The sequence below is a fragment of the Protopterus annectens genome, chromosome 15.part0, assembly GCF_019279795.1.
Source record: "Protopterus annectens isolate FY-2018-M chromosome 15.part0, PAN1.0, whole genome shotgun sequence".
In the NCBI taxonomy this organism is placed as follows: Eukaryota; Metazoa; Chordata; order Ceratodontiformes; family Protopteridae; genus Protopterus; species Protopterus annectens.
The window spans coordinates 645,627,757-645,652,412 of NC_056749.1; positions in this window are offsets into that span (position 1 = coordinate 645,627,757).

Here is a 24,656-nt window from a genome sequence, read left to right on the forward strand (position 1 = left end):
TTCAGTAAATGTTGAGAGAGGAGAAAGACTTGGAAAGGAGACGGGCTACATTGTATGTCTTGTATGTCTTGTACGCTACATTGTATGTCTTGTATTGAAGGAGGAGCATTTGGCTTCTATGAAGAAGTGCTTTTTGAGATGCAGTCTGAACTTGGAATACGAGCTGATTTCCTTAATGTTGATAGGGAGAGTTTGCCAAAGAGTAGGTGCCTGAAAGGAGAAAACATGCAATGCTGTGGAGTTTGGTTCTATTGACACATACTTGTAATCAAGCCCTCTTGATTGGAAGTTGCTTGTGTTAAATAGCTAGATTGCTTAACAGTAAGGACAATTCTTAGTTTTATACACTGTTGTGCAATCTCAGAGTAAATTTAGACATACCTGGTGTGACGAATGCAAAGGGGCTTACCAGCCCTTGCAAAAACACTGTTTTCTTTTAATTAGGTGGGAGGTTAGTCAATTTTTTCCATTTTTTGAGTTATGATAAAATGATGTCCCCATATAAAATATCACATACTGCTGGTTTCCACATACATGCACACGCGCGCGCGCATACACACACACACACACACACAAAACCTCTGTACTTGTTAGCATATAGGAATATTGCTTCTTATCTTAAACAGAAACTTTAAAAAGTCAAAGTAGAAATAATAGGATTAGATCACTTCGTAATTTAAAGTAAAACTATATTATATGTCTTAAAATATTTTGCAAAATGCTTTGGAATTTCTGTAAGCTAGAAACTAGCTCCCCAAAAATTCTAAATCTAAATTATTATTTTATTTTACTGGGCATGGAATTGTTTACTGGTCTGTGCTGTCAGCTGTTCGCATCAAATGAATGTTGCAAGTTCGTAATTTTCACTTTCAACTTTCTTATACAAGCATCAAATTCAGAAAGTTTCAGCCACTCCTGTATCTGTGGTGTGGCACCATTTACCATGATGTCAACTTGCCCTGCCACCACCAACTGAGATTCCAAATGCCTCTAGGCCCACTTTTGTATGCGGCGATGAAGGTGATCCAGTGAGGGGTGACCTGGAGAAAACTATGGTGGCCTCTGGTGATGAACAGTGCAGTATTTACCCAGAAGAAATGAAGTCATACCACAAAGGTGAAGCCTGAGTAGTGTAATGAAAGCAGCCTTTATGTTTGAACAAATGTGACCTATAGACCTCCTTTTAAGTTCCAGCTTTAGAAGGAAAGATATTTGGAAGGGGAATTCGAATGAGAGGCCCAAGGATCAAAGTAAGCAAACTACTGGAGAAAAAGATTTAGGATTCCTGTGTGAGCTTACTACCTAGGACATTTTTTTGTATCTAGGACTGGCCTAATTAATGTTCTAATGAATGGGATGTTTGACATTCTCTGTTTTTTCAACTGTTTGTACTTTGTGAGATCAGTGGACATTGTATTTTTCCAGTGGGTGTTTGATTTGGATTAGATGGCGAGGGATGGTGTATGCTTTTATGTAACTTGCTTGGCTCAATAATTACTGAATAACTGACTGTACCTTATCCCTACTAGGTGGTTAGTGCATGCACCCCATCAGGATAGCTAGTAGCCAAACCCTCCAAATATTGTCCCCCACTTACTCCTTATCCACTCTCTACTACAACTGCCTTTCCCCCCTCCACTCCACCCTTCTATATCCCTGTGAATATACCCTCACACATTTCATTCTAATCCTCTTCTCTCAAACTTATTAACCATCTCTCATCCTACACATCCTTCTTACTCATCTCATACTCTGTCTCCCACCATGCAAACAGAATCTGCCTATGTTCTAATACCCTTATTTCTAAGCCTAATCCTCTTCTGCTTACTCTACCTTACTAGTCTCCCACAGTTTTAGCACTCCCCTCCCTTTCATACAACTGCATTTACATTAAAAAAGACTTTCCCTTTACAACCCAAGCCTCCCCCACCTCTACAAACATAATGAATCTTTTCTATTTCAAATGAAGCACTTCCTTACCCCTAGTAAACCTCTTCCCATACCCACCAAACTCACCTCATTAGGTTCCAATATCTACATCTATGACCCATTAAAAATAGATACCTATCCATACTCCACTCAAAATTTATCACCCTCCTCCTCCGTTCTGGAGACATACACCCTAACCCAGGGCCTTCATACAACTCCATCTCTAAACCGCATTCACATAGCTCTCCCCTGCACCACAAATCTCTTCTCCTTGCCACACTTAATGCCAGGAGCCTTTGTAATAAACTAGCTTCCTTTCATGCCTGGATCTCTCATAACAAACCTGATATTGTCTCTATCACAGAAACCTGGCTAAAACCACACATAAAAGATACCAAAATGATGCCCCCTAACTATAAACTTATAAGAAATGATAGACCTCAAAAGAAAGGTGGAGGAGTAGCCTTACTCTTCTCTTCCTCCTTAACAGTAACACCCTATACTAAGCCCATACCCTCATTTGACACCACCAAGCTAACCCTCGCCCTTCTCAAAGTAAATAACAATAAAACTTTATGCATTACCTCCCTGTACATTCCACCTGGTAACAATATCCCTATACTGGAAGATATTATTGCCTGGTTCACTTCCAACATAAATAGTGAGACTATATTCCTACTCTGTCAACATAAACTGGTCTTCCACTGACTCATCTACCCCTTCTCAAAGCATCAACCTATATCAATTCACACAACTAATCAAAACCCCTACTAGACCAAATAAAGATTACACCACAGGTAGCATCCTTGACTGGATACTAGTCTCCCATCCAAACCGAGTTTCTGATAGTGGTACTCTCGCCGACTCCTTTAGTGACCATCTCCCTGCCTGCATATGCCATTCCCCCTCCACCATCCTCTTTCAACACAGACACATTACCACCCGCAACATGCAAAACTTCAACCCCCTAATTTTTTCTAATACCTTAAAACAGATAGACTGGAACCCTCTAAAGTCCCTCCCTTTAGATGCCACAGTCTCACATTTCAATAGAATTTTCACTGATGTACTTAACCACTTTGCCCCCAGTAGAACCAAAAGACTCAAATCTAAAACAGCCCCCTGGCTAACTAAAGACACATAACTACTTATGCATCACCAAGAGAAAATCTGGAAATACTACCAAAAATGCAAAGCTCCCAACTGCCGAATACAAGCAACTGTGAAATCTAGTAAAAAAACAAATAGCCACTGACCTTAAACTTCAAAATAATCATAAAACCAACTCCAGAAAATTTTGGAATAGTTTTTTTATCAATATTATCCCCAGGCAAAAAAGAGAACCCTTGCCCTGACCCAGACACACCAGACCTCTACCTAGCTACCCAATTTAACTCTTTTTTTTTTTCACTCCATAGGCAAACTCACCTCTTCTTTCACTAACAACATCCTCCCCAACTTAACTGATAACAAAAACTTAACATCCATGAACCCTAAGTCCTCACCTTTTACTCTCAAATCCATTCCTACCCACACTATAAAAAAGCTCCTACATGCCCCAGATGACATTCCATCCAACTTTCTCCAACTAGCTGCTGATGGCATAGCCCTTCCAATCAGCATACTAATCAATCGCTCCATTCAGGAGTCCTATGTACCATACCTCTGGAGAAAAGCCTTCATCATCCCCCTCCATAAAGGAGGTACAAACTGTTCAATCTCCAACTTTCGCCCTATTGCTATCCTATCCCCTATCTCTAAGATACTCAAAAAATGTATTCACCTCCAACTATTACCCTACCTATTGAACAACCAACTCCTAACTCCTACCCAACACAGGTTTATACCAGGACATAGCACCACCACTGCCCTTCTTTCCTTCCTCAAAATCATTAACTCTGCTCGTGACTCTGGGAACATAGTTTCTACGCTCCTCTTTGACTTATCTAAAGCTTTCGACACTGTCTTTCATGTGCTTCTACTTTCTAAACTCTCCCATTTTAATCTCTCCTCTTTGTCTATCAAATGGTTCTCCAGCTATCTCTCAGCCAGGGAACAATCTGTAAAATGGAACTACTGCACTTCCTCTTTCCTTCACACCCCAACAGGTGTACCCCAAGGCTCTATTTTGGGTCCTTTACTATTTAACATTTTCATCAATGATTTCCACCAAAAGATCCTCAATATTTTGAGACATTTATTTGCTGCCCCTATATATATATATATATATATATATCTATGAGGGACACAGTCACTAAGCCTGTTGTGAACAGTCACTTCCTCAGATCACCCTAGCTTGGATCACAAAGTGACTGTAACATTGTCAGTTGTTTAGGTCACTTCCTGTGTGGTTCACATATGAGCAGTCGGACTGCCGGACTACAGCCCTCCCACCTAGAAAAAAAACAAAAAAAATCTGTAAAACAAAAAAACAATTCACGAGTTCCGATCCTCTGCACATGCGCGGACAACTCAGACTGCCTTTATCAGCAGTCCAGATATGGAGAAAGAGGTACCCGGCAATCATTGCTGTGAGATACCAGGAATCTATGGGGTGATGACCGCACAGAGGAGCTCCGGACTGCTTTAGCCGTAGTCAGAACCAATGAGGAGGACTGAGCTGCTCTCATGGGACTTTCAGTGCGCGGGCTTCGTGGATTACTGCTGGACAAAGGCTTCAGGTAGGTGTTTGGATTGTGGGCTTGCTTCATTCACTGGATTATTTCGTGAAGTACCGGGTAGGTGTTCGTTCGGTCGCTGGAGTTTGGGCTGGTAGGTGAAGGCTTTATATCGCTGGCGTTTATACTGCAGAATAAAGGGTGTGTGTGTGTAAAATGCCCCAGTTACGATATACTGGTGGCTAGAGAGAACAAATGGTGGTGGGTAGGGATACTAAGGCTTCAACCCTGTACCTTGTATGCAGGTGTTAAGGACCTGAATTCCCTACCCACCACCATTTGTAAAAAAAATTGCAGATTTTTGCCTCATATTTGATCTGTTCCTCATAATATCTGTGGTTTCTAAATGTTGCAATGCTTGATATTTGATGGTGCAGTGGTAGCATTGTTGCCTCACAGCTGCAGGTTCTCAGGTTTGATTCTTGGCTGGGGTCCCTGTGTTTGTGTGGGTTTGCTTTTGTGCCCTCCCATGTTACAAAGACATGTCTGCATTATTTCTTCCTGGGCCTCTGCTGAAAATTGTTTTTTTGTTCCAAGTCAGATTGTCCTGATTAACAAATGTTAAATAAAATTGACAGGCATTTGAATTTCAGACTTCAGGTTTCTGAATGTTTAATTCCTTACATATTTGATGGTACACTGGTAGCATTGTTGCCTCACAGCTATAGGTTTTCTGGTTTGATTCTTGGCTGGGGTGCCTTCTGTGTGGAGTCTGCATCTCATCCCTGTGTTTGTGTGGATTTGCTCTGGTGTCCTGCCATTTTACAAAGACATGTGTCTGCAGTATTTCTCCCTGGGCCTCTGCTGAACATTGTTTTTGTAACGTCAGAAGTAAAATTGACAGGCATTTGAATTTCAGACTTCATATTCTTCAGAAAATACATAGTAACACAATCTTTTATTCTAGCAATTTTTTTAAGTTTATAAGATGAATATATGAAATTTGTCCTTATTTTTGGGACTGTATTACCCCATTATTGGCTTTGTCCAGGTTTTTTGTGCTAAGGTTGACAGCTATGGCAAGAACTGAATTCACTGAATATGTTTGAGGGCTGTATTCTCTCATTACTGGGTTTGTCCAGGTGTTTTGTGCTAAGAGGTTGACAACTATGGTGAGAACTGAATTCATTAAATGATAGCCATTTAAGTTCGTCTTCCTCTCTTTCACAAAGCAGCTGATTTGGTGTAGTGGTATGTTGCTCTGACTGTTTTGCACAGGGACCTTGGCAGTAAAATGTATAGTGGTAACACAGCATTTTATTCTAGCAACTTTCCAAGATTATACAAGCAATGTTTAATGTGTCCCTGGTATTTGGCCTTTTGACCCCCCCCCCAATAAATTTGGCTTTTTCCATATTTCTTGTGCTGTGAAGTTGAGATGCAGTTGAGTATTGAATAGATTTTACAAGGAGCTGAGAGCTGCAGGGGAAAATAAGTTTAGTGCTGCTTATGCTAAGTCAGCTTGCATTGTTAATAGCACAACAGGTTATGTACTTCCTTTTGATGCAGAAGGTTGTTGGTTCTACTCCCACAAGGGGTGAATGCTGCCGTACTGAAAAAGTTAAGATACTAACTATGAGCCTGCTATCAGTTTGCCATCCATTTCCTATTGCAGTATTACTAGCTTATCATTTTTAATGTAATATAGGCAATTTATTCCTCAGGGGCAACATGCACTTTATTTTTCGATGAAACCATGAAATATAAAGGTGTTTGCTAGCAGCAACCTCTTCATTAGTTACAGATTTATTTAATGTGGAATTATTTAGATGACTTTTTTACTTCTTCAGAGATTGTGCATATTTACTGATAATGGTGGACTGCAGAATTGTGCATATTTACTGATAATGGTGGACTGTAGAATTGTGCATATTTACTGATAATGGTGGACTGTAGAAGTTTGAGTAGACTTTTATGATGGAAATGTTCTGAACTGGGCAGATGTTCTTCGTTCCCCATTGCTGCAGTCCTTACTATTGGGGTATAGTCCGCGTCCAGTCGGCCCGAATACCAGAGTATAAGGCTGACGTCGGTCAGGGCGCATTAGACTGACGTCAGTACGTCAGGGTACTAATGCGCATGACCGACGTCATATCCTCAGTCTTTTTTGCCGCATGGTCCGATGCAGAAGCAGTTTTGCGAGTGCAGGTTGGCGTTCTGAAATATTTCCAAAACCGGAGTTTCAGACCGAAACAGAGTTGGCTAAGTACCCCGTTGGGGAACATTTTGGTTTTTCTTGCCTCAGTATTTAACCGGATGTCAGAAAAAGTGAATAACTGTATTTCTTGTGGGAAACAGATACCTCATAGGGATTACCATACCTTGTGTATACCTTGTTTAGGGCCTGAGCACGGCGTTGTTGGTTGCCGCTCTTGTGCTAGGTTTAACAAACGCACTATTAAGAGGAGGTTAGACTGTGCCAGGTTAGTGTTTGGGAAGCGTTGCAATTATAAAATGCCGTCGGATGCTCCGGCCGCTTCGTCAAGAAGCGCAAGGACAAAACAGCGAAGCCTAGGGTTGATGAACCGGCAGTCCCGGACGCCGGTTCTTTAGAAGGCTCAGTGGAGCCAGAGGTTTTGCCAGGAGTTTCCATGGAGTCTCAGGCAGAAACTTTACTGTTACAGGATGTGCCTTCTCAGGAGGTAGGCCAGGCTGAGGGGCTTCTCAGGTAACTGTTCTTCCCTCTCTTCCCAAGGTAGTTAGAGCCTCTCCTTCTGTTGCCAAAACTTCTTTGAGAGGTAGGCCTAGTTCAGCTTCAGTGGGGGCTTCTCCTAGCATTTCGGGTTCTGTACCTAAGAAACATATGCTTAAAATGGCAGAAGATTTGATTACTATGATTAGAGGTTCTATGCCCCGCCTGATAAGAGGCCTAGGGTGGAACCGAGTTTGATAGTTTTGAACAGTGTTCAGAGGCTTCAGAGTCTTCTGCGGAAGACTTGCAGGAGTATCCTACTTATTCTGATTCTGATGTGGATGATTCCACTCCTACAGCTTCTCCTCCTGAGGATTTCTCATTTTCAGAGACTCTGCATTCCATGAGGGAGCACTTTAAATGGGAAGGCCAGGATTACTCTGATTCCAGGAAAAGGCTTAGGGAATTCTTGTTTTTACCCCAGCATAGGCCCTTAGCTATTCCTCCTGTGTTGAATGTGGTGGAAGATGTTTTGCAGAGGCTTCCCTGAACCCTGACTCTTTGCCTCCTGCTCCTGTTAAGCCTGATAGGTATTATAGGGTGCCCGAAGCTCACAAGTATTTGTTTAAGAGTCCTAGGGTGGACCCAGAAACTATTTCTCAAGGGCCTAAAGGTGTTAAGGCTTCTGTGGTTAAAAATCCTGTTCCCACTGATAAAGAGGCAAGGGCTTTGGATAGGTGGGGAAAGAAAGTGTATACTTCTTCCACTCTAGCCATGAGAGCGTTGAATTGTCAGTTTCACATGCTAAAATATCAGAATTATCTCCTTTCACAATTAAAATCTAAGGTGGATGCTTTGGCGGAAGGTATTGAGTGTAAAGAGTTGCTGGATTTGGTTCATGTGTCTGAACAAGTGGGTAAGCATTCTTTGCAATGTGGTTTTGATGCTGTACAGGCCTCCTCGAGGGTGGCTGCTACTAGTTCTGTTCTTCGCAGGCATGCCTGGTTGAAGGATCAGAATTTAGCTGAGCATGTTAAGACAAGGATTTTGGATGCTCCTTTACAGTCTGATGTGTTGTTTGGATCGCCTGTGGAAGCAGTTTTAAAGAAAATGGAGGACAAAGCTAAGTCTATGCAAACTGTTAAAGATTTTTGCAGGTGCAGCCACCGAAGTTTAGTAGAAATTGGCCTGCTAAGGGGTGGACATATCCTGCTTATGATTCCCAGTCTAGGGGTAGGTCTAGACGTGGTAGGGGCAGGGCTCAAGGTTCTTTAGGCCTAGAACAGGAGTTCACCTGCTCAGACTTCTGGTGAGGGCAGGGGTCAGTCCTTTCGTAAACAGACCCAATGACCTGTCTTTTCAGCTGCCAGTAGATTCTCGTCTGGCAGCTCCTTTGGGAGGAAGACTGTCTCTTTTCAAAGAAAATTGGGATTTAATTACTCAAGACAAATGGGTGTTGGATATCATTCACCACGGTTACAGATTTTATTTCCATACAATGCCCCTTTCAAAGGCATGCCAGACGTTCCTCCTCCACAAAGAAAAGAGGCTCACAAGCAAGTTTCTCAGTTACTCCAGTTGGGGCCATTCAGCCAGTCCCTGTATCAGAAAGGGGCCTAGGATTTTATTCTCGCCTGTTCCTAGTACCAAAGAAGGGGAACACGTGGAGACCAATTTTGGATTTATCTCTCCTCAACACTTTTCTGGACATTCCCAAGTTCAAGATGTTGACGTTACAACAGCTTTTACCTCTGCTGGGCAAAGATCAATGGATGGTAACTTTAGATCTCAAGGAAGCTTACCTTCATGTGCCTATAAGGCTAAGTTGCAGGAAGTATCTGCGGTTTCGAGCTGGAAATTCTCATTATCAGTTCTCTGCATTGCCCTTTGGCTTATCTACTGCCCAGAGTATTCACAAAGGTTCTGGCTCCAGTGATAGCTTACTTCAGGCTTCAAGGAATTCAAATCTATCCTTACTTGGACGACTGCCTGATTCTGGCTCAAGAAAAGGAAGACCTTCTACAGCATCTGGAATATGTTATAGCAGTGCTAAGATGCCTAGGGTATTCTGTGAACGAAATAAAGTCCAGTCTAGTACCCTCTCAAGACATGTGCTTTCTGGGTGTGAGACTGAATACAGCAGCCCAGATGGCCTTTTAACCCCGGACAAACAAAAGAGTCTATCACTTTACTTCCATCAACTATCTCATCAGTCCGTGCTGACTGCAAGGACAGTCCTTCAAGCATTAGGGTTCATGGCATCTTGTATTCTGGTGCTTCCCAATGCCAAACTGCATATGAGGAAGCTACAATGGTATCTCAAAATGTATGGACACAGCACTGCCAGGATTTGGACACTGTCATTCAAATAATACCTTGCCTTCAAAAAGAATTTTTGTGGTGGGCTCAGGAATGTCACCTAAACAAGGGACTCTCTGTGACCCGGCCAGAGGCGAGTCAGATTTTAACGACAGATGCCTCGGACATTGCTTGGGAGCTCATCTAAATGGAAAGTGGATACAAGACAAGTGGCCTGCCAGACTACAGCATCTACATATCAACATGAAGGAGATGTTAGCAGTCCAGTTTGCATTAATGGCTTTCAAGGAGTTACTTCTTCCAGGGCAGGTGTTGATTCTAACAGACAACACAACTGTCATGTGGTACATCAACAAGCAAGGGGAACACATTCTTATCCTCTATGCAGGCAAGCAATGATTTTATGGGAGACTGCGCTAAGCTTGCAACTAACTCTTCAGGCAAGGTTTCTGCCGGAGCACAGAACTCCTTAGCAGATGTGTTAAGCAGACAAATCATGGATCCCCACAGTGGAAACTGGATCTTCATGTATTTCAAAATTGACAGTGTCATGGGGAACTCCAGACATAGATCTGTTCGCTTCTCCACTAAACCACCAGCTGCCACAGTATTGCACAAAGGGGTTTCATCACACAGCTTGGAAAGTGGATGCTCTGTCTTTCAGTTGGAAAAATCTTCATGTGTATGCCTTTCCTCCTCTGCCTCTTCTTCCAAAGGTACTATTAAAGGTCAGACAAGACAGGCCAAGGATGATTTTGATAGCTCCAGATTGGCCTCGGCAACACTGGTACCCACTACTACGGAGTCTGGTAAGGAAGCCTCCATGGCCTTTACCTCTGATTCCTCATCTGTTATCTCAGAAGGATGGTCATCTGCTCAATGTCAAGCTTCACTCTCTTCATCTAACAGCCTGGCATATTCTGTGTTGAAACACAGCAGGTCTCAACTTCCTCAACAAGTTTTAAATGTGATTATGGAAGCTAGAAGACCTAGTACAAGGAAAGTGTACGCAGAAAAATGGAAGAGATTTTTATTTTGGAGTACAGCAAAGAATTTGCAGGCTTCTGAGCCTAATTTGAGTGTGGCTCTTCAATATCTTACTGAGTTATTGGACAAAGGTTTGTCCTTCTCTTCCATTAAGATTCATGCTGCAGCAATTTCAGCTCACTATGATTGTGACCCACCATTGTTTTCGCATCCTTTGTTCAAGCAGTTTCTTAGAGGGGCAAAGAATATAAGACCCCCACGTAGAGCTCCTACTCCTGCTTGGGATCTCAATTTTGTGTTGGAAAAACTTACTCTACAACCTTTTGAGCCTGCGGCTACTGCTGAATTGAAATACTTGTCATGGAAGACTGCTTTTCTGTTGGCTATTACTTCTGCAAGAAGGGTGTCTGAGTTGCAGGCCCTTATGGCAGTAGAGCCATTTTGATTTTCCATAAGGATAGGGTATCATTACGTACTAATCCTTCCTTTATGCCTAAGGTGGTTTCTAGTGTGGCTTTAAACCAAACTATTCATTTGCCTACTTTTATGCAGACCCCCAAAATAAAGGGGAAAAGATTTTGCACACTTTAGATGTACACAGGCAATTGCGTTATTATTTAAGCAGGACTAAGGATTTCAGGCAGTCTCAGCAGTTGTTTGTTTCTTTTGCTTTGAGTTCACAGGGCAAGCCTGTGTCAAAACAAACTATTTCTAGGTGGATTGGCTTTTGCATTGCATTTTGTTATTCCCATCATGGCAAGGAGATTCCAGCTGGGATTAGGCCTCATTCCACTAGGGCTACTGCCACTTCAACAGCATTTCTAAGGGGGTGGCAACTAAGGATATTTTGGAAGCAGCTACTTGGAGTTCAGTGCATACTTTCTCTAAGCATTATCACCTTCCTATCTACTCTAAGTCTAGGGCTGGTTTTGCCACAGCTGTTTTGCAAGGCATGTTGTCAGCTCCTGCTTCTTTATGATTTGCCAGCCTCCCTTACCTCTGCTTTGGGATTCTACCCAATAGTAAGGACTGCAGCAATGGGGAGCGAAGAACATAGTACAGTTTTGTACCTACCATAAATGTAGATGTTCGAGGATCCCCATTGCTGCAGTCCAATTACCCTCCCTCCTTCCCTCTGTGTTTAGGGGTGGTTGTGTAGGTGAGGTTACATGCTTATATTTTGTATATATTCTTGTATATATTGTACATATGTTTGGTGCAGGTATTTTGGGCCTTGTCTTTTTAGGGTCTTCTGACATCTGGGGCAAGAAAAGACTGAGGATATGACGTCGGTCATGCGCATTAGTACCCTGACGTACTGACGTCAGTCTAATGCGCCCTGACCGACGTCAGCCTTATACTCTGGTATTCGGGCCGACTGGACGCGGACTATACCCCAATAGTAAGGACTGCAGCAATGGGGATCCTCGAACATCTACATTTATGGTAGGTACAAAACTGTACTTTTTGTCATTATGGGTGCATGCATTTTGTTTCATTGTTTACTGGAAAGATTTTCTGAATTGGGCAGTTTTGTCATTATTGGTGCATGCGTTTAGTTTCATTGTTTACTGGAAAAAATGTTCAAAACAATAGGAAGGTGTATCAAAGAGCACATGTATGTGTCATATGCAAGGGGCCTATGATTTGAAAACAGCCCAGAATTAATCTTTGTCTGCCACTGGTAAAATGTATTTTCTTTGAATGTGGGTTTTAGTGCTGTTTCAATGAATATGAGTTTCAAGGGCAGAGAAGTTTTAATGCTAAGTTTGTTTAGCAGATGTCTTAGTGTTTGTGCTGTAAAATGCAAAATAAAACGTTCAAATGAAGTCCAAATCATCATAGAAGTAAATCAATATGCACATTAGTGTTTATGGTAAATGGAGTGAAATAGCCAAGTAATGGATCATTGGAATGGCTGCAGGGGGAGGCTCCATTCGACCATGATTTTGTGAAGGGGAAGGGTGGCAAACTTGAAGACAGACCCAGCTGAACTATACCTCCCAACTGTCCAGATTTTCAAAGAATGAATAGATTTTTGCTTCTTATTTTTGGTTTGTTCCTCAAAAAATTTGTGGTTTTCTGGCAAATCATTTAGGAATTAAGTCACTAAATAATGACAGACTGAGTTTCAGACTTCATAACCTTCAGAACAATGCATGCTAAAGTAAGACCTGTTGTTCTATCAACTGTCTCAGTTTATACAAGAGCAATTTTTAGTACTGTTTATATGTTCCCCCAATATATTTGGCCTTGTCCAGATTTATTGCATTAACAGGTTGAGAGGTACATGCATATAAATTGCTTTATAGAATTAGGCATAGCCAAACCTCTCAACTGTCCCTGATTTTGGCTCAAAATGTTGCTCTTCCCGCTAATAATCCCACCGCAAAATAGCAATTTTGGAAGAAAACATGGAGGGTTTACAATTAAGAAATAACTGTAATAATCAGAGTTATAGATTACTTTTATTTCAGAAATGCATGTAGATTCTTTTATTTTGTCAGCTGCTCAAGTTAGCAGTACTAATATTAAAGTGTCCCTTCTTTGACAGGTTCCCAGCTGTATTGTGTGGCTATTTTATATTTTTACATCACATATTTGGTCCATTTTTCATAAAATTGTGGGGTTTTTTTGGCAAATTAGTGACAAATCATTAAAGACTGAAGTTAGAAAATAATGACAGACATTTAAGTTTCAGATTTCATACCATTCAGAAAATTCATACTAATGCAAGGCCTATTCTATTATCTTTCTAAGTTTATAAGAGCAATATTTTAAAAATTGTCCTTATTTTTGGGCCTTTGTCCCACTTCTTTGTATGGCTTTGTCCAGGTTTCTTGCTCTGAGGTTGAGAGGTATGACAAATGTGTCAGGGCCATCATAGTCAGCCAGAGACATTTCAAATTGTGACATACTTGTTGCACCCCACTCCCCCATGTAGTGACTCTGGATGGGTCGAAGCAAGGCAAGGAGTAGTTATGCAGTGTAAATGTGCAGAGTATCCCCCCCCCATCCAAGGTAGACACAAGTACTAGAGTGGCTTTTCATCTGTCCTTGATTTTTGCAGAATGGTCTGGTTTCTGTCATATTTTTTGTACTGTTGATTTATGCTTATTACTCAAAGTGCCTGTTGCTCTGTGTTTAAATAGCAATACTTTAATGACCATCAGGTAAGCTTGGCTGAGATTGTAAGATGCAAATAAGCTTTAATAAGCATACTGTTAAAGATTTGCCAACATTGAAAGCCTTTCTGTTGTTGCCATGTAGAGAATACTTAACTAGATAATGTATAAGCCTTGGGTATTATAATGCATATTACAGTATTTGTAATAAAGGACAGGATTACATTATTTTAAGAAGCTCATTACACTTGGAGACTTCCAGTCATCTCTGCAGGCTTTACCCGTAAACTAAACAGAATGCCAATCGTGTGGTCCATAACCTGTACAGTAATCCTTTTAAGCAATGTATCCTGAGCTTATTTCTTGTTTGCTTTTCATTTTTTACTTTGATCATGTTTTCCCCATGAAACAAGTAGATAGTTGTCAGGCAGCAGGTCTTTTTTTGGATAAGAAACATTTTTACAAGTGGGGGCATCAGAGATTTCTACTTTCAGCATGTTACTTGGTACTTTAATAAAGCTGAATATAAATTATAATTAGAACTGCAGTGCAAGAATTGGTTTGAGTTGAGTGCTGCTTGTTTTTTTTTGGTACTTGATTTTGACTGGCATTCCATTAATGTATTTAGAAAGTAATTTATTTTTTCATGCATCACAAACTTTTTGTTTCCATCTAGATATTAAGTAAGCTGTCATGCAGCCAATGCATTGAAATATTTTTGTTCTTCTACACTTCATTTTGTCTTGATTGGACTCTCATAATGATGGTTTGGCACCCAGGGCAGTGTATTTAGTTAGTTTTTGTGGTTTTGAGCATAGCTCCTCCCCTTTCTAATTGACCACACCCCTTCCCATTGACCCCACCCATTCAGCTGTCTCCTGCAGCCCCCCTTTGATTTGAAGTCACCAGCCACCACTGCCTTTATGACATTGAAAAGGAGAATGTAAACAATGCACTTTTTAAACATTCATTGTATGTAAACCATTTAAAAAGTTTCTGTTTGCCATTTTAAAAATAGTTGTTCCTAATGCCAGGGGTGGTGCACGGAGAATAAATTGGAGTATAAAGAATTATGGCAATTTAGGTTAAATGCCTGCACTCCAACTGGGTTAAATGAACTTATTTCAATAACTTCAGTCCTTCATATGTGTGCTGCTAAATCGTAAGAATTTTATATATTCCTTTAATATTAATAGGTATAATCATGGTATGGTTGATGTAAATGTTTTTAAGGTGACTTTATAAATACTTTAACGTGAGAAATCAGGCTATTTTTTTTAATCGATTTTGTTGTAAATGTAAGTGGCTGTATGATGATGTGGGGTGATTTTTTTCCACACACTGCTTTAAAACCACCATTTTGTTATGAGATGAGGTTACATAATGATTGTCAGCTTGCTAGTTACCAGTTCTGATGAAGTCATATATGTTAGGAAGGATGAAAGCACTAAACTGTTTTTCTTTCTTTCTTTTTTTTGTATGGATTAATAAAAACCCTTATTTTTGTATTTGCTGTCTTCTAAGTTCTTTGAGTTGGTCCAGGTTTGTGCAGTTTTGGTTTGGTTGACTTAAATATAGTTTCTATGATATAATTCTCTCATTGCTACATTTATTTTATATGGTTGCCTGGTGTCCAGTGTTAACTGTTTTTTTTTTTTTTTTTTTTTTTTTTAATTTTAACAGGACTATTCTGCCACTGGTTGATATTTTACCCTTCCATGGCAAAAAGGTTCAGGGATTCAAACAGTATATAAGATCCCGCTACAGGACCTGCATTCTCTTTGCATATATTGCTTCTGGGAGCTCATCTTGATATCAAATTTGACTCTTGTTCATATTTTGCGATCAGGGCCGTAGAGACAATCTAGTTTTGAAAGGTTTGATCCCTCAGCAACAGGACAATCCACCTAGGCCTCAAGTTCTGCTGATACTCCTCCTGTATCCCCAGCTAAGATGGGGGTAAAAAATCAAAACAAAAAGACAAATTTAAAGAGAAAGAAAGGGAGAAAGACAAATCTTCTGAAAAGTGGTCAGATAAGACTAGGAAACCATTTCCAGTCCCATTGAAACCATTGGGTCTGGCACCCCAAATTCCTCAGCCAATGAATCTGACTTTCCCCTGGACCTGGTCACAGATGCCTCCCTCTCTTTTCTCACCAGTTCCAGTGAGTCATTGGCTCTCTTCACCTTTTTTGCAGGAAAGATGCTCATCCAGATTGCTATCAGTGACTGCATCCTCCAGATTCCTTCAGTCTTCGCGGAGCCTTAGATGTCAATAGGATGATGCACAGGTTTCTTTGTATGCAAATTCAACTAGAGGTACTCCTAGCTCTGTCTACACAGGATGTTCTGAGAATGGATCCAACAACCCCATCACTGATTTTGCCTTTTCTGGTCCGTCCTACAGATCCAAGGACAGTGGGTGTGAGCCTTCTGTGAGCACCCATGCCAGACTCGACAGCCTTGTCAACTGACTCAAACCATGTACCTTACACACTCTAATCCAATATCATTGGATTGCGATGAGTCTTGCAGTGGAAGCATCAGTGCTGGGGCTAGAGGCATGGATTTAATAATCAAACTTTCATAACTGTCTATTTTGCTCAATGCCTGGGCACTATATAGCTTGGTTCTGATGTCACCTTCAGATCTGGGGTGAGTCCGGTCCAGGGAATCTCTTCCTACATCTTACCCTGATGGTGTAAGAGTCTGTTCAGCTATGATCTCTGCACAACATTTAAGGCTTTCAAAAGGGTACTTGCTAGGCCAAGAGGAGAGGTGCTTTCCACTAGCTTGGCTCTGTTCCAAACCATTTTGGACAATGCATCTGACTCAACACATCCACATTGAAAGGGAGAGTCAGCTTCATTTAGTGATGGGACTGCTCACCTAGTGAGCTCTTTGTTTGACTTTGACCTGTTTGTGGAACTCCCATTGAGGCAGGGTCCCAGAAAACAGACATGCAAGAGAAGACATTTAGATTCCTTCCCATAATCAGTCACTGAAGGCACAGACTTGGATAAAGGGGATAGGTCTAGAAGATCCCCCGTAACAGATGTCACTTTTGGTGACTTTTTGGAATTGATGGAACAAGAGAGTTGGCCCATTGATATACCCTGCACTGAGGAGTCTGTGTTCCTTGAGGCTTTTCTACCTTGGCTTTTCTACCTCCTATGTGGTACTGCCTGCAGATGTACAGAGAAACCTGATAGCTCAGTGGACTTGGAAAGATCTTGACATGGTCTAGCCAATTCTTAAGAAGTCAAATAAAGTCTTCATTGCACCTAAGAACAGAACATACTGGAGCAAGGGTCACCTGGTAGATTCCAATGGGTTGGGTATGGCAGCAGCCACTAAGAGGGAACTCTTTGAAGAGAGAATGTCTGCTGATCTTCTTAATAGGGAATCAAGAACATTAGACAGGTTTGGGAAATAAACATATGCTTCAATGACTTTCACACTTAGAATGCTGAACTACCTGACCATGTGACATATTTCCAGAGGGACTTATCTAAGGAACTCAATAAATCCCTTTCACGTAACCTACTGATGAACATCCAGAGAAAGTGGAGTCACAGATGTCTACTTTACAATTGGTAACCAATGTATCCATGCATCTGTTTCCTAACACAGCTGATGGTAAGGCGGGAGCAGCAGATACCAGCATAGCCATCCTCTGTCACTACCGTATGCGATTGAGTGACATTGTGATAGGCTTCAAGATATCTTTCCTTAACACCACCTTTGATTGTTCCATACTTTTTGGGCCAAAGATTAAGGAAACTTTCATCAGGAGTGACCAGGATATTAAGACTCTTTCTGCCATTGGAATCTGCTTCTCCGTCCCTAAGAGAACCTTTTTCCAGGAATCCAAGAGTTGTCAAGAAGATGTGGCTCAGGGGTTCTATCTGACTACGTCGACAAGTCAGAACGCCGACAGCGAGAACACCGACGCCAGAAGATCGAAAACGGAGAAGACCGACGGATCAAAACCCCGACGCTGAGAACATCGACATGGGAAAAGGCTGTGGATGTATGCGGTAGTGACGGACGGTAGGGTGCGAGTAAGGTAAGTGTGCGACTGTGATAGTTTGTGGGTTGGGGGCGGGTTAAGTGAGTTAGGGTTGGGGCGCGGGCTAGGTAAGTGTGCGACTGTGATAGTTTGTGGGTTAGGGGCGGGTTAAGTGAGTTAGGGTTAGGGCGCGGGCTAGGTAAGTGTGCAACTGTGATAGTTTGTGGGTTAGGGGCAGGTTAAGTGAGTTAGGGTTAGGGCGCGGGCTAGGTAAGTGTGCGACTGTGATAGTTTGTGGGTTAGGGGCGGGTTAAGTGAGTTAGGGTTAGGGCGCGGGTTAGGTGAGTGTGCGATAGTGGCGGACCTTAGGGTTAGGGTTTGGGTTAAGGTTGTAGGTAGTTGTGTATGTGAGGTTTAGTGTTGGTTTGTAAGGATTTTGGTGTGCTTGTGTTGTGTGTGTGCTTTTTGGACCGGGGATTTGTTTTGTTTGTTGCTTGTCGGGATTATGGTGTGTCGGGCATGTGAGGTTTCGTGTTTGTGAAATGTCGGTCATGTGGTGTCGGTGATTTCGTTTTCGGCGTTTTGACTTGTCGACATTGTAAGATAGATCCGGCTCAGGATATATCAAGGGTTCAACTAGAATGATCCTGCAGACAGAGGACATTGCCCTGGGGTAGAGGAGGACTGCCAAATCAGGGATTTCTTGGTCCTTTTTCCAAGAAATCCTTCCAGCACTCCTAAAGGATTGCCCAACTGCTGTACCTTTGAGTCAGTCAATGGCACTTATCCCTGCACCCTGAAGTCTGGCAGGCCATCTTAAAAGATACTTGGGTGCTGAGGATAGTCATCAAAGGCTACACATTTCCCCTTTAATTCCCATCTACTAAAGAAAAGGATTCCTACAGTACCATCCGATCAGATCAAATCCACAACAGCAGAAGTTTTAAAGCTGTTAAAAGTCAACCAACAGGTTTTCTCCAGACCAAGTAGAAGCCAGTGTCTATTCTAGGTTCTTTTTAGTGCCAAAAACTACAGGAGATCTAACACCAAGTTTGGACCTCAGTCATCTCCATCAGTTTGTGAAACAGACAAAGTTTGGGATGGTCATGGTTCAGTCTATTCAACCTCTTCTAAAGCAGGACAATTGGATGCATTCCACAGATCTCCAGGATTCCTGCTATCTTATCAAGATATTGAGGCAATCATGGAAATTTCTCCATTTCCAGCTGGGAGTCAATCATCTTCAGTTCAGGGCACTGCCTTTGGTCTCACCATAGCCACCACCACCCCCCCCCCCAGGTGTTCACCAAATGTATGGCAGTGATTGCAGCATATTTCAGACTGCTAGGGTTCTGAGTGCTCCTCACCTCCCCAACCAGGGATCGTCTACTCCAGCAATAGGACTTATTGCTCTAAATTCTTGCACATTTGGGAATCACAGTCATCCAAGCCAAAAGCAAACTGACACCCACACAGCAAATACAGTTTATTGAATGCCACCTGAACTTGAGCAATCTGATAGCTACTCCCAGAGTCTAGGATTGTATCCATGTATCAAACAGCCTTACAAGTTCTCTAGCTCCATTTGCATCACTGTGATAATTAGGGTAGATGTCTTTGACAATAATGTTAGTTCCCCTAGTCAGCTATTCTAGACTTCTTGTCTCTTTTCCAAAAGGCTCTAGCTTTTCAACAATCAAAGTACAATTAGTGGTCATCTCCAGTTTCCATATGGGACAAAATCTAATGGCTATAGCTTCTCTGACAATTTCAAATACCTTTCTAAATGGAAGTTTTTGAGACTGCCTATAAGGTATCCTATCCCTCCATGAGGCATATCTATCATGCTTCAAGCATTAACAACCTCCTTTTGAACCAGCAGATTCAGTAGATTTAAAGTATCTTTCTTGGAAGACCATTTTCCTGGTGGCTATCACTTTAGCTAAAAGATTTCCGAGTTGCAAGCGCTTTCTTATAAACTTACTTACCTGATTTTCTGTAAGGATAGCATCTCTTTCAGAACAAATTCCACCTTCATTCCAAAAGTGACATCCAAAATGAACATTAATAAAACCATTAATTTACCAGTAATCTTCCCAAAATTTTCAAACAAAAGAGAATATACTCTTCTGCCTCTATTAGATGTTCACAGACAAGTTAGATTTTATCTCCACAAGACTAAAGGTTTTAGGAAATCTGATAAGCTGTTTGTAGCTTTTTCTAGGGACTAGCTATGCCAGAGTGTATCTAAAGTCATACTCTCAGGGTGACTGTCAGTTTGCATAGTGTTGGCCAATGAAAAATTGAGACTGTCTTTAACCAAGAAACCAAGAGCTCATTCAACAAGATCTGTTGCCATTTCTACCACTTTTATATGTAGAGTTTCTATAGATGAAATCTATGCTGCAGCAACTTGGTCCACAGTTCATGCATTCATTTCCCATTGCAAGCTGGGTATAAAGCAAGATCTCGTACATCCTTTGGCTCCACCATTCTCAGGAATATCCTTCCTTGATACCTGCCAGGGTGTGATGCAGCTAGGGAATCTGTCGCAAAGGTTGAATCAGATGAAAAAAGGCAACCTCTGATAGGAAAGTTATGAAGTCACCATAACGACGTACTTTCTTCTTTTTGTCCAGTTCAACATACTCTTTCCTTCTCCCTTTCAAATTTCTCACCTTGTACTGCACATATATATTTTATATGTGTGTGTGTGTGTGTGTGTATATATATATATATATATATATATATATATATATATATATATATACATTATAAATATATTATATTATGTATATCTATATATTGTATATATATATATATATATATATATATATATGTATATGTATATTATTTATATATACATATATATATATATATATATATTATATATATATATATATATATATTATATATATATATATATATAAAATATATGTTTTATATATATTGTATATATAATTCTATGTTATATATATATATATATATATATATATATATATATATATATATATATATAATATATACAGTAAATTTCCTATCGCCACTGTGCAGCGATCTCCATTCAAAAGCTTCAACATTTTGTAAAGTCGATCATAATGGTCTTGACCATATGAAGTTCCACATTCCATTGAGTTGATTTTCTGAATGAGGACAGAATTATGTATTGAGAATTTTGTCTGTCAAATTTTGCCTTTTAATTCCTTTTATTTAATCGATATAATTCTGCATATAGAATCTTGTGTTTAGAATTCTATCTGTAAAATGCTGTTTGTAAAATTATACAATTAGAATTCAATACTTAGAATTGTGCGTTCAGTGCTTCGTGATGAACTCTGTCTATAGGAGTCTGTGTTTAGAATTCTATCTGTAGCATACTGCATTTAGAATTCCTTGTTTAAAATTCCATCTGTATAAATTTATTTTAGAAAGCTTTGTTTAGAATTCCACATTTAGAACATCATCTGGAGAATAATTTGTGAGTAAACGTATCAGAAGAATTATGTATTGTCTGTTTTTAAAAAATCTAATTATACAATGACCCCACCCCATTAATATTCCAAAACATGCACGCTAATTGGCCAGCGTGCCCATTGTAAATCCAACAGTATACCAACGGAAAAAGGTCTGGTTGCCCGGACTTTTTTCCACTGGTATAAAGTGTCCAAAATCTTTTTTTTTTTTAATAAATTAAAAAAAAGAAAAAAAATGGATCAACGGAGACTTTCTTTTCTCTGTTGCTTTCGTTTCAAAGCATTGATGTACTGGGTATGTGTAGGAAAGCAAGTCCCATATGCATCCGCATACATTAACACAAGGAAGCAGTATACCACCACCGGTGGAAGAACAGTAATGCGCCGTTATACAAAGACATTATTTAAGAAAAGTAAGTATTTTTTTCTTAAATAATGTCATTGTATAACAGCAATAACTGACTCTGTGATTGTGGTATATTAAAATTGGCCCACAGTTGGTACTAGGCTATTAGCCCTAAGGTCTATACAAGCCTAGCCATAACAATTCCCTGGGTATTTCTTCCAACACTATTTACTTCTCTGGATCGCTGTCTAGCAGGGTGACTAATGTGATCCCTGGGTGAATTTCCTTTCTCCCATCCAGTCGTCAAGGTTCCTTTTGAAGAGGGCCAAAGGAGGCGCTCTGCTTGACAGGTATGGGCAGTCTGTTCCAGAGTCTGGGGAGTCCCTGGGTCAGGAACCTATCCCTCCAGCATGTTTTGTTTATTGTGATGACAGGGTTTAGATCCCTGGAGCGTGTGGCTCTGGGTTTGACATGACCTTGTATGTTAGGCAGAGATTGCCTCTGAGTAGACGATATGCGGCAGAGTATAGCTGGAGTTTTTTAAGGCAGTCAGCATAGGGCATCTGCTTTAGGCCTGTGATTCTTTTAGTGAGGTATTCCTGCGGCCTTTCCAGTTGTTGCAGATGACTTGAGAGGTACATACCAAATGGGGCGTTGTATTCTATAATGGGTCTAATGAGGGATGAGTACATTGGGACAATGACCTCCTTTTTTCTGGATGAAAAGCCCTTAGTGATGAGGTGTGCCACATAGAAGGATTTCCTGACTGTTGTGGCAATGTGGTTATTGAAGGTGAGACCACTGTCCACCTGTGTCCCTAAGTCTCTTATCACACTTTCGGTGTTTAGTGTACGGCCACCTATGTAGTAATTCAAGGGTACATGTTTTTTCCCCAAAGGGGATAACTATACATTTCTTGGCATTGAGTTTGAGCCCATGGCTCTGGCACCAAGCATCTGTTTCTGTAAGGCCCTTTTGTAGAGTATCCACATCATTTGGTGATTCAGTAATGGCTCCCAGTTTGCAGTCATCTTTGAACTTTGTTAGCCAGAGTCCCTTAGTGTTGGCCTGTACTTCAGAGAAGTAGATCCCAAACAAGAGCGGTTCCAGGACTTAACCCTGAGGTACTCCACTTGTCTGGAGCTGGATTTGAAGTCAGCTACTTTTACAGTGTGGGTTCTGTCAGTAAGCCAGTTGGCAACCAATTGAGTGACGTAGGGAGTAATGTCCAGCTTAGTAAGTTTATCTATGATTCCAGAGTGGGGGATGGTGTCATAGGCCTTGGCGAGGTCCACATAGGCTGTGTGGACCACCTTACTCTCATTCATGGCTCTGGAGACTGATTCAAAGAAGTCAGTCAGGTTCAGGAGAAAAGATTGGCCCTTCACGAACCCAAACTGGGTGGGGTCCAGTGTTTGAAGGTTGACAATGTCTTTGTTTATAAGTTCCATGATAATACTGTCCATGGCTTTGCAGATCAGGCTCGTCAGACTGATGGGGCTGTAGTTTCCAGGATCCAAGGTGGATCCCCCCCCTTGTGCAGTGGGATAACTGTAGCTGTGTGTCTCTCAGTGGGCACGAAGCCCAAGGTGAGGGTATGATTAAATGTGACACTTGGGTGAGGTGCCAGTTCATTTTGTAGTTCATGTAGTACACAGCCAGGGATGTCATCTAGTCCCATGGATGCTGTATTCTTGGCTTTGGAGAGTGCGTTTTTTACCTGTGTGGCCGTTATTACGGGAATTTTGCAATCTTCCAGTATTGAGATGGGTCATTTAGGGGGTGAAAGGGGGGTGAAGTTGGCACTGAATCGATCTGCCAGGATATTGGTAATATCCTTGGGATCAGTATATTTAATGCCATTTTTTTGTCGCTCAGAGCAGATCTGAGCATTGCCATTGACATAGTTATAGAATGCCTTGTGATTGTCTTTGGAATCTTTGGCAATTTTATTTTCGTAACTAGCTTTGGAGGATTTTATGAGGGATCTCAGCTTCTTACTGAGGCTGGTAAGGGAGTTTTTTGTATCCTGGGATTTTCCTCTTTTCTGCAACAGTTTCTTCCTTTAGTTGTAAAGTTTGTTTATGGCAGGGGACCACCAGTTGGCTTCCATTTTTTTGGAGGAGAGCATCTTGGTTCTTTTTGGGATGGCATGATTCGTGCATGAGTGGATGTGCTCGTACAGTGCCTCAGTGTAGGACTCAGAAGTCAAACTTTCAGTTCCCATCTGCATGGGTGTCATGAAGTTTGTCACTTCTGATTTGAGTAGCATGAAGTTGGCTTTGGAGAAGTTTTTTATGGAGGTTTCCTTACGGGGTGGGGGTGGGATGTGAATGTTAAGGGTGATTAGCTTATGGTCTGACCTGACCAACGAGGGGGTGACCATAGATGTGGAGCATTGTTTTCCCATGTTGGTAATGACCAGGTCTAGGATATTGGAGGCCCTGGTGGGACTATTGATTAGTTGATCCAGGGTGTTGGAATTTATGAATTCCAAGAACCATTGGGCAAAGGTGTTGGTACACGAGTAGTTTTCCCAGTTATTGGCAGAGTAGTTGAAATCACCCAGTATTAGGGTGTTTGGTTGTATCTTAATATTTTCCAGTATATTTAGAAAGGTTTAGTGAGAATCTTGGGGCATGGTGGGGGATCTGTATGAAGCTACAATTTGGATTGCAGTCTTACCTAGTGTTAGTTGCACCTGGAGAATTTCAGATGTATTGTGTTAGGCAACTAACCTGGTGGTGTGAATATCCTTGGTGAATATGGACACTCCTCCACCTTTAGTGTTTCAATCCTGGTTTGGTGGCCGAAAAGTGTGGAAAGAGTTGTAGCCTGGTATTGCAGGGGTGCTCTCCAGAGCCTTGAACCAGGTCTCAGTTACTGCACAGATAACTATATTCTCCATTTTTAGGAGTGCCTCGAGAGAGTGCATTTTGAGGTTTAGACGTCTAGCATTGAGTAGCATTACCTTCAGATTTTGCATGCTTGTACCTGTTATGGTGGTGGTTTTTGTCCTTTGAACTTTGCCTAAAAAAGGCACTATAGGGGTGGCAAGAGCCTTAGCCAGTAACCTGAATCCCAGGGGCGACAGGTGCATACTATCTCTGAAAAAGCATTGTGGTCTGTCAATCATGTCATCCCAGACAGACAGA